Raw genomic sequence first — 9347 nt, 5'->3', positions numbered from 1 at the left:
TAAATAAGAATTTGTTCTTGACTACTTGCCTAGTTATTTAAATAAAATAAACATACTCACTCAAGCCAAAAATTAAAACACAATGGGAGAAATCCCCTTCAAATATATATTTCTCGAGTTGCGAGATAACCTAAATTTGAACCTTACCTGAACTTTGACATGCTGTGTCCAAACGTTTCTTTGTCTTTCGTCTTCCTAGATATTTTTCTGTTGTCAAAAAACAAGTCAGTCGACCAGAGCAACGTCAGCAAATTACTCAGTTCAAATAAATTGTATCTACCAGGAGGCCATATTTACCCCCCCATCCCAAACGTCACATATCCCCTCCCTTTAATTGCATCTCTTCCTTTCCTTCCCACTCTCTCCTGCTTCTGACCTTCTTTTTGTCGGGCGGCCCTCTGTACTTCATGGAGAGGATCTTGGTAGGTCTAGGTTGCTCATCTCAGGGTGCAGCTTGTGACCAGCCCCTCTTCTCAATGAAGAAAGCGGAAATATGGCGTCAGGGGCTTTTTAGGGAAATCTGGATGCTTCTGTTCAGTGAAAAAATAAAACAAAAGAACAATACCAAATATGAGTAAAATTACACACAAAAAAAGACAGTCAAATCAGTCATCTGATGACAATTTGCTAAGAAAATAATGTGTCACCTGTGAAAGTATTAGACACTATCATAAAAAAGTGGATATGCAGCTTCACCTTCAGCTTCTTGCCCTTATACGGGTTCTTGATGAAGTCTTGGGCATCGAAAATCAGCTCTGTTAATGTGCGAAATTTACGGATCTGAATCAAAGACACAGAACAACAACATAAAACGCATTGCAGAGGAAAGAAGCAGTATGTACATATTGAACTTGACAAGAGTTGGAAATACACTTTTATTCTCAAATACACAATACCCCCAGTCCACAAAGTATAGCATAATAGACACATGGCGTACCACTTTGGAGACCTCGTTTCCACTTCTGTTTGCACATCTCTCCTGTGAATGAGTTGAAGGCCACCTTCTCCCAGTCAGATGGGATTCCGATGTCTTGTACTTGGCCATGGTCCTTCTGGGGAAGATTGACTTTCATGGCCTCTAGCAGATTCAGAAGGTCGTCCTAAGCGTCCACACTATAGCCACACAAGGACACACACATCAGCTTACCTGTCCTTGTAACCATTATCCTGGCTGAAGTGTAAAATAAATCATGAATCTCTCCATTTTGCACAATATTCTGGAAGGATGGGAAGGAAGAAGTTCCATGTTGTGACTATCTCTCACCTTCGTATTGACTACTATGATCTCACGTTGATTGACTATGATCTCACTTTGTCTTTAACGTGGACGCATCCATTTCTCCATTCATCTGTACTTTCTTTAACCTGCACATAAACAAAACAGATCCTAATAAAACACTATCCCTTTCTTTTAATGGATGTCAATAATATCACAAGGTGCAGTGAGTCATTATTAATCTTACCAACAATTTTACTCTCTCACTACTGTGCCAGCAACAAAAAAAAATCTACACAGGATACATAATAGCCAAGTTCCACCTATGCATCCACCTAATGCATGCAAATGTAGAAAGTAACAGAAAACTACTTTGGCCAATGCTATGCCTTGTGATATTAGGAAATATGTGTGAAAAAATAATGCTTGGAGGTTAAACACATTTTGAAATGGCATAGGTTAGAGGTTAATAAAAATGTAAATCATTCTACTAGTATATTGACTTGCATATTACATTAAGTGTGTAAAATGTGATACTGAAAACAAGATTTATTGGACAGAGATAATCCGACTGCTTTTAATCATTCCAAACAAGCTATTAGGTAAGGAAATTCCAGCCTTTTAAAAAATCCTGGAAATTAAAATCGACCTCGACATGATGGTTATTAATGTTTATTACACCGCCCCTAAACGTTTACGCTACACGGTGAGACAGGCTATAGCTTGTGACGGTTTCACATCTCAAATAACACTTTCCGCAGAAGGCTACGACTGGTAATGTTCTCTGTATGTCGATTTGGAAAATAGGCTATCTTATTCTACATTAAAGTAGCAACTCATTTTGCTTTCTGTCGATCGGTAATGGAGGATTTTCTCGGAGTGGTGGTGGGAGGTTCCACAGAAGGAGGAAGCGAACGTTTAGAGGCAGCTGTGGGCAACCAGCTGACTATGGACGGGAGAATCTGCTTTCGGTCTCCAACGAAGGGGAATGGTGGCCAGGGCGAACATTACTACCAAATGAACCACTCGACAAAACCACACTAGCAACATTGAGCTGAAATTGAAACCTGCCTCTGCCTTGAATCTTATCGGCCGACTCTTGTGAGGCCAAAGGGGATACATATTACGCTTTATAATAAAATTACATTGTTGGGAATAGTCATCAGAGACCCGTTTCTATGCTTTTAATCGTTTTAGTATCGCAGCAGGCAACCAAATCAAAGCCGGAAAAAGACTCGAAAAAAAGCAGGACGCATTCTTGCGCGAGGCGTAACCGATTTGGGATATGTGATGGCGACTCTGCAGTCAGCACCCCGCCTGTTGTTTACCCGTTCTTGGTGATATGGTACGCACGAGCTTGTGTTGGACTGCCAGGGCGTTTTAAGGGGGATACAATTACTCGCTGGTCTATGGATGCGTTTAAAACAGTGGTTGGACATAAGTTGGAGCTAGTGTCCCAATAAATCAATGCAGTTTGGGGGAAATTTAAAAGTAATATCCTGGTATGACAAGATGGTTCGGGGGTAGACAAACCCCAACCGAGCCAACGACCGCGCTAGCTAGCTACAACCGCACTACGCTGGTTCAATGCAATGGTTAGCTAGCTGCTAACTCGCTAGCTATATTATGTTAGCAACCATCAGATTTACATTAATTGCTGCGCAATATGTTAGGCAAACACGTGTTGGCCACCCAAAATTAATTAAACGACAATAATCTAAATATTTTAAGGTTTAAAAGGTATAGTACTAGTTAGCCAGCTACTGTAAATGTAAAATATGAAAACCACCACCAGACCAGTCAACTTTTTATGGTAGCTAGCTAAAGCTTGGCTAACTTCAGGGGATTCACCATGGATAATGATTTACGTTTTTATTTTGTATATACATTTAGGGTGCAATCAATATAGCAGGGAACGTTAACTACGATAAATGCATTTGTAATTGGTCGTTCAAAATATTACCTATTGGCCTAACGTTACTAGTTTTGCATTAACTTCCATAGGAAAAAATCCAGTTCCAAACGACTGCGACCCGAACACTGACCTCGTCTCCATGAAAGAGAATCATGTTTAGAAAATCATTCATCTCAGACAGACAAATTCACTGTTGTGTTTCTTGAAAAACAACGATTTAAATGAACAAACTCACCGTGAAACGGTTCTATCCACCCCGACTTTTCTTTCGCAATGTTGTTGAACACGGGGTAAACCAGGTTTTGTAGCCGTGTGGCGAGGATGGGTCGCGAAGACTGAGGCACACGAATGAAGAAAAAGGGAAATAAATGGTAACAATCTTCGCTAATCTTCAGAATTGAAATGAGGATACGTAATTACAATCTATCATCATTCACAAGGTTTCAATCCGCGGCTTCACATTGTATCAAGTTGACACCACACAGAATGAAATATTTGTACATCCGAGATTGCAAATGGTTCACTGGCGCGAGGATGGTTCCAGAGCCGCCATGCTTACAGGCAAAGCGAGAGTCCGTTGGGATACCGACCGTGACAAGCTCATAGGCAAGCACTAACATGCTTAGCAAGAAATGGGGTTTAAAAAGTAAGCCTGGGTGTGCAACTAACCTGCCCGCACCAGGATCATAGGCAACTATAACAGTACCAAAGACTGGTTTTCTTTGCAGGTTGGCAATGATGGTTTTCAAGCGAGATAGAGGACGAGCCCACACGGTGAGATATTAAACTGAGATCCATGATGGCTGGACCAGAGAGGCGGCTGGTTCTGTCAACAACCGCATGGAGGTACTTCAAAATAATCAATTCTAGCAGAAAATAGCAGATACATTGGTGAATTAAATTCCCAAATAGACGGTGATCCATAATCAATGCAAATGTTCATACATTTATACCATATGTATACCCTATAGTTCGCCATTTCTACCCGTGGTAAAGGAGAGGAAATTCGGGGTATGGCGACCTCGGAATGGTCTACCCTACAGTAGTCAGTGTTTTGCTAACACAACGCATTCAAGATGAGGTGTTCTTTTTAAAATTACTCAAGGGAGAAAATAAACCATATTGAGCGTAAAATTGTTTGTGGAAATAATTTTGATTATATATTTTTGAGCAGTCGAATTGACAGAGGTGGCTGTGAGCCTTACCTGTCTCAGCGTGAGTAGAGCTCGTTGTGGAACAAGGGTTGGGTTGAATGTTAGCCAGCACTGCGCCGCCAGTCCAGGGCACAGGCGCTCCAGTCCCCGCAGAGATGGGAACTTCCCACCCCCCGCCTCCATCTCACTTGCTTTCTCCTTCCACTCAACGCGTAGCTCTCTCGATCCGACCATTTCTCTTAGCAAAGACATCCGCATTTTCGATCTCTCCACCCGCTGCCGAACGCATCACCCACAGCCATACTATTTTTCTACATTTAGCTCTCCGACCCGCCGTTGCCAACCGAGGACAATGAGCTGAGTGCAAATCTTTTAGACGCTACCGATACTTTAGTAAAAGTTATTTGTCCCAGACAGCTGCCTATATCTAAGTGGAACTTTAGTCAGCTGTTGTTACATCAAGCAATTCCACAAATTATAGCATAATAACTATAACATTTAATAACAATCTGCAGTGTTAAAGCCTACTGAACATTTTGAGAGAAAAAAAGTGTCATAAACATATTCATGCCAGCGCTAACTCTGTTGACAGATTGCGAAAACGATACTGGAATTGTATTCCATGCGGATAGGCCCTATACTTTTAGTGGTGCTCCTATTTGCAAAGTCTAGTAGCCTATTTGACGGTTTCATTTTCTCACTCATGTAATTTCTTCCAACTCCACCTTGTCGTTTATGGGCGTAATCCAGCCATCCAATCCAGACAGCCACAGATCCATTGGAAACAAATGACTTTCCAATGAGCGCACAGCGCTCGTTAAACCGTGTTTGAGTTGGCGCCCTTCTCAGTGCTCCTGTGGACCAGCACTGTCAGCCCTCCACCTACCATTGATGAATAAAGTGATGGAATGTCTCAAATAAAAAATGAAAGGGTTTAAAATGTTTTTAATTGGTTGGGTGAAAATCAAAACAGCAGTTGTACAGTGATTCAAACACAATATCCACATACAATAAACCAAATATACAGCTGTCCTTTTACACCTGTCCCTGATCAATGAAAAAATAGAACAATTGGGCCTATAGTCAGATCTTATTGCTGTGATTCATTTGTCATATTTACACATTTCTCTCCCACATAATCATTATATTGTTACAATTCATTCAGTGATTAATCAATCATTTTCCTATATGTATCCCTCTCACCTTAGCCATCCCGAAAGCATTACATCCTGAAGTAAATCATGTATTTAGGTATAAGAACTGAATGAGTGACACCACTGGACACCCAACAATAGAACCAAGATGATTTTTAACTCCGCTACTCACACTTTAGCTTGCAACTAAACAAAACAGCAAGAACAAAAGGTCATCTACAAAATACTTTCATTCAATAAGCACACAATGAATCACAATGAAGCATAAACCAAACTAACAAGGGAGAGTAATGTAACTAGGGTATAAAATAGGCTACAGAACCAAAGGCTAAAATGAACAAATCCCATAGAAAGCATTTTTACGGTGTGACTTATAATATTGCATTTATCTATTTATCTGCCTAATAGTGATGGGATTATATTTTTGGCATTATTGGGTATTTGAGAGATAAATGTTAATACTGTCATATTAATAGTGTAGAATATTAGGCTATCTGTCATTAAAAGTTTGAATGCTTACCCTCGAGACCTTCATTTTAGCTTCACTTTTCACAAACTCCCCATTGCAATGAGGTTTCAGGACAGTTGGCTAAAAATACATTTTCCTAAAGAATATTTTTGATGGCACATACTAATAAATGTTTAGACACCGGTCCCTATTAAAGCATTGTTTTGAGTTCACTGGATCCTGTAGCGAGTTGAGAAGTGAAAGATCGTCGTCCAGGTGTTCATGGCAACGGGGGACTCGTTGCTACATATCCTCTCCTGGCTCCTCTTCGAACTTCACCTTGCCATCAGAGGCATCCAGCTACAACAGATCACACAGTCTCATTAGAGAAACACACAGTTTAGTTGAGTCACACTGATTTATTAGAGGCAGAATTTATTCTAAACATCCTGAAATGATTTGAAATATAGCATTTCCAATACAAATAATACTGAACCCAATATGTAGAAAATGAATAGCTATACTGACATTCTATTGATCAACAGCTGAATAGTATTTTTGAAAATGTTCTCTGCAGATTCCATCAGGTCCATACTGTTCTCATGTGTATGTGATTTAGCTAAATCTTCTGACCACTCCTCGGCATGACAACATAAGGTAGCTAACCTGGGACCAGGCTCCCTACCCAAAACATATGTATGTGTTGTGATTGTAGTTAACCACGTATTAAAAAACATGTGTGTGCCACTTACACATTTGGCACTTTCCTTGTCAGTGAAGAGTGTTCCAGTGATGGCCACGCAGTAGGGGATGGTGGAGGATGAGGACAAAGGGCAGAGCCAGGGAGAAGGCACTACTCTTCACCATCCAGAGAGCTCCCTAAACACACCATCTGGATCAGAGTGAACAAGTCACATCTTCATAGTAGTTACCTGCAGTAAGGGAGATGAGAGAAGTAAGGGTTAAGACAGGGGCAACACATTGGTATATACTATGTTTACCAGGGGCATAACTTTCACTGGGGACTGGCACATTTCCTGGAATAGCATTTTTGTCCCCCAGTTTTATTCTCTTGGAATGTGATACAAAACAAGGCAATGGTGTGCTTTTTAGGACCATGTGGACGCCTCCGAGTGGTCGGGTAGTCTTGTTTGGAGTGTTTATCCGATTGCATTAAAATAAAATGCAAAATGATGTCTCCCCACTTCTAAAACCAAAGTTTATTCTTATTTACTGTGGTGTAAAACTTGTTAGTGCAAAGGAAATGTATGATTTTTCAGATAATTACGTTGTGATTGCCACAGTGTGTTATTGTGTAAGGGTGTCTGGTATGTTTCATATTAAATTGGCCATATAAAATTATGAAACGAAAGAATATGGGCGTGGAACATTATACCTTTGTCGTGGCGTCCAGCAGGATAGTATTTCCTGGGTACAATAAGCCAGAAGCATTCGGTCCTGTTTCTGATCCCACTGAGTGAGGTTATACCCATTAGAGGAAGATTCCCACGTCATAGGAATCATCTTCAGGATAGGCTCCAAAGAATATAACACACTGGGAATGCAGGTTTGAACATTTCTCAGACATTATTAGGAGCTCAACAAAGGACCTTTCTTTGACCTATTCTTTAGACGCAGTGTTCTGTCTGTTCGTCGGGATCACTGCATATGCTAAATCTCAGTAACCTATATGGTAGCATGCAGCCATGGCAGCCACAAGCAGCCGCTGATCCTTTGCTCCAGCACCTTCTCGATCTCAGGCTTGGGTCCCTTACTCATGACAGTGAGGCGTTGGCATGGGTACGCACGGTGGCGGCACTCAGCCAGGGCACCCCAAACGGAGAGCATGCCACCCATGGTGACCAGGATGAGCAGGGTCCAGATGGAAACCAGAGCCCTTCCACCATCACCCTCTCTGGTTTGCTCACAATCAGCCTAGAAAGGTCAGAGGTCAAACAATGAGAGGAGGCTTGGCGGTTGTGGAGGGACTATGGACATGAAGACGATTTTACTAACGTAGTGATCTGGGACTCGAGGAGGATGAGGATGAAGACCAGCGGGGCTGGCACGCAACCCGCCCCCATCATCCAGGCGGGGAAAGGCTTCTTCTCTCCCAGGGGTTGATAACCAGCCTCTGGCATCGGGTTGGACACCCATAAACCCTTGGAGGCACCACAAGTTTCTGCCAGGGACAGCACACAATGACATTTACAGTGAGGGAAAAAGTATTTGATCCCCTGCTGATTTTGTGTTTCGTTTGCTTACCGACAAAGAAATTATCGCTCTATAATTTGAATGGTAGTTTATTTGAACAGTGAGAGACAGAATAACAACATAAAAATCCAGAAAAACGCATGTCAAAAATGTTAGCAACTTGATTTGCATTTTAATGAGGGAAATAAGTATTTCACCCCCTCTACTCAATTCAGAAAAGATTTCTTGCTCGGGAGCCTAGGTCTTTTATACAGGTAACAAGCTGAGATTGAGCACACTCTTAAAGGGAGTGCTCCTAATCTCAGTTTGTTACCTGTATAAAAGATACCTGTCCAGAAGCAATCAATCAATCAGATTCCAAACTCTCCACCATGGCCAAGACCAAAGAGCTCTCCAAGGATGTCAGGGACAAGATTGTAGACAGAGCTTGTAGAAAGGCATATACACAAGGCTGGGAATGGGCTACAAGACCATCCGCCAAGCAGCTTGGTGAGAAGGTGACAACAGATTGGGTGCGATTATTCGCAAATGGAAGAAACACAAAATAACTGTCAATCTCCCTCGGGGCTCCATGCAAGATCTTACCTCGTGGAGTTACCCAATGATCATGAGAACGGTGAGGAATCAATCCAGAACTACAGGAGGATCTTGTCAATGATCTCAAGCAAGCAGCTGGGATCATAGTCACCAAGAAAACAATTGCTAACACACTACTACCGCGGAAGGACTGGAAATCCTGCAGTGCCTGCAAGGTCCCCTTGCTCAAGAAAGCACATATATATGCCTGTCTGAAGTTTGTCATCGAACATCTGAATGATTCAGAGGACAACTGGGTGAAAGTGTTGGTCAGATGAGACCAAAATGGAGCTCTTTGGTATCAATTAACTCACAAGAGTTTGGAGGAGGAGAATGCTGCCTATGACCCTAAGAGAACACCATCCCCACCGTCAAAACATGGAGGTGGAAACATTATGCTTTGGTGTTTTACTGCTATGGAAAGGACAACTTCACCGCATCAAAGGGACGGTGACGGGGCCATGTTCCATCAAATCTTGGGTGAGAACCTCCTTCCTCAGCCAGGGCATTGAAAATGGGTCAGGATGGGTATTCCAGCATGACAATGACCTAAAACACACGGCAAAGGCAACAAAGGAGTGGTTTCAAGAAGAAGCATATTAAAGTCCTGGAGTGGCCTAGCCAGCCTTCCCAGACCTTAATCCCATAGAAAATCTGTGGAGGGGAGCTG

At 41.9% G+C, this 9347-nt stretch overlaps 1 long non-coding RNA gene and 1 pseudogene across 1 annotated transcript; both read right to left on the bottom strand.

The window, feature by feature from the left end:
- Positions 1–482: 482 nt before the first annotated feature.
- Positions 483–975, bottom strand: LOC123738807 (uncharacterized). Its single transcript, XR_006767548.1, has 3 exons — positions 938–975; positions 697–780; positions 483–530 (listed from the first exon to the last, which is right to left on the bottom strand). It is a non-coding gene; the product is annotated as an uncharacterized lncRNA (long non-coding RNA).
- Positions 976–6190: 5215 nt separating this feature from the next.
- On the bottom strand, positions 6191–8066 carry LOC123738808 (band 3 anion exchange protein-like; annotated as a pseudogene).
- Between the last annotated feature and the right edge of the window lie 1281 nt (positions 8067–9347).

This window comes from Salmo salar, unplaced genomic scaffold (genome assembly GCF_905237065.1).
Source record: "Salmo salar unplaced genomic scaffold, Ssal_v3.1, whole genome shotgun sequence".
Lineage (NCBI taxonomy): Eukaryota > Metazoa > Chordata > Actinopteri > Salmoniformes > Salmonidae > Salmo > Salmo salar.
This window is presented reverse-complemented; position numbering and strand designations above follow the sequence as displayed.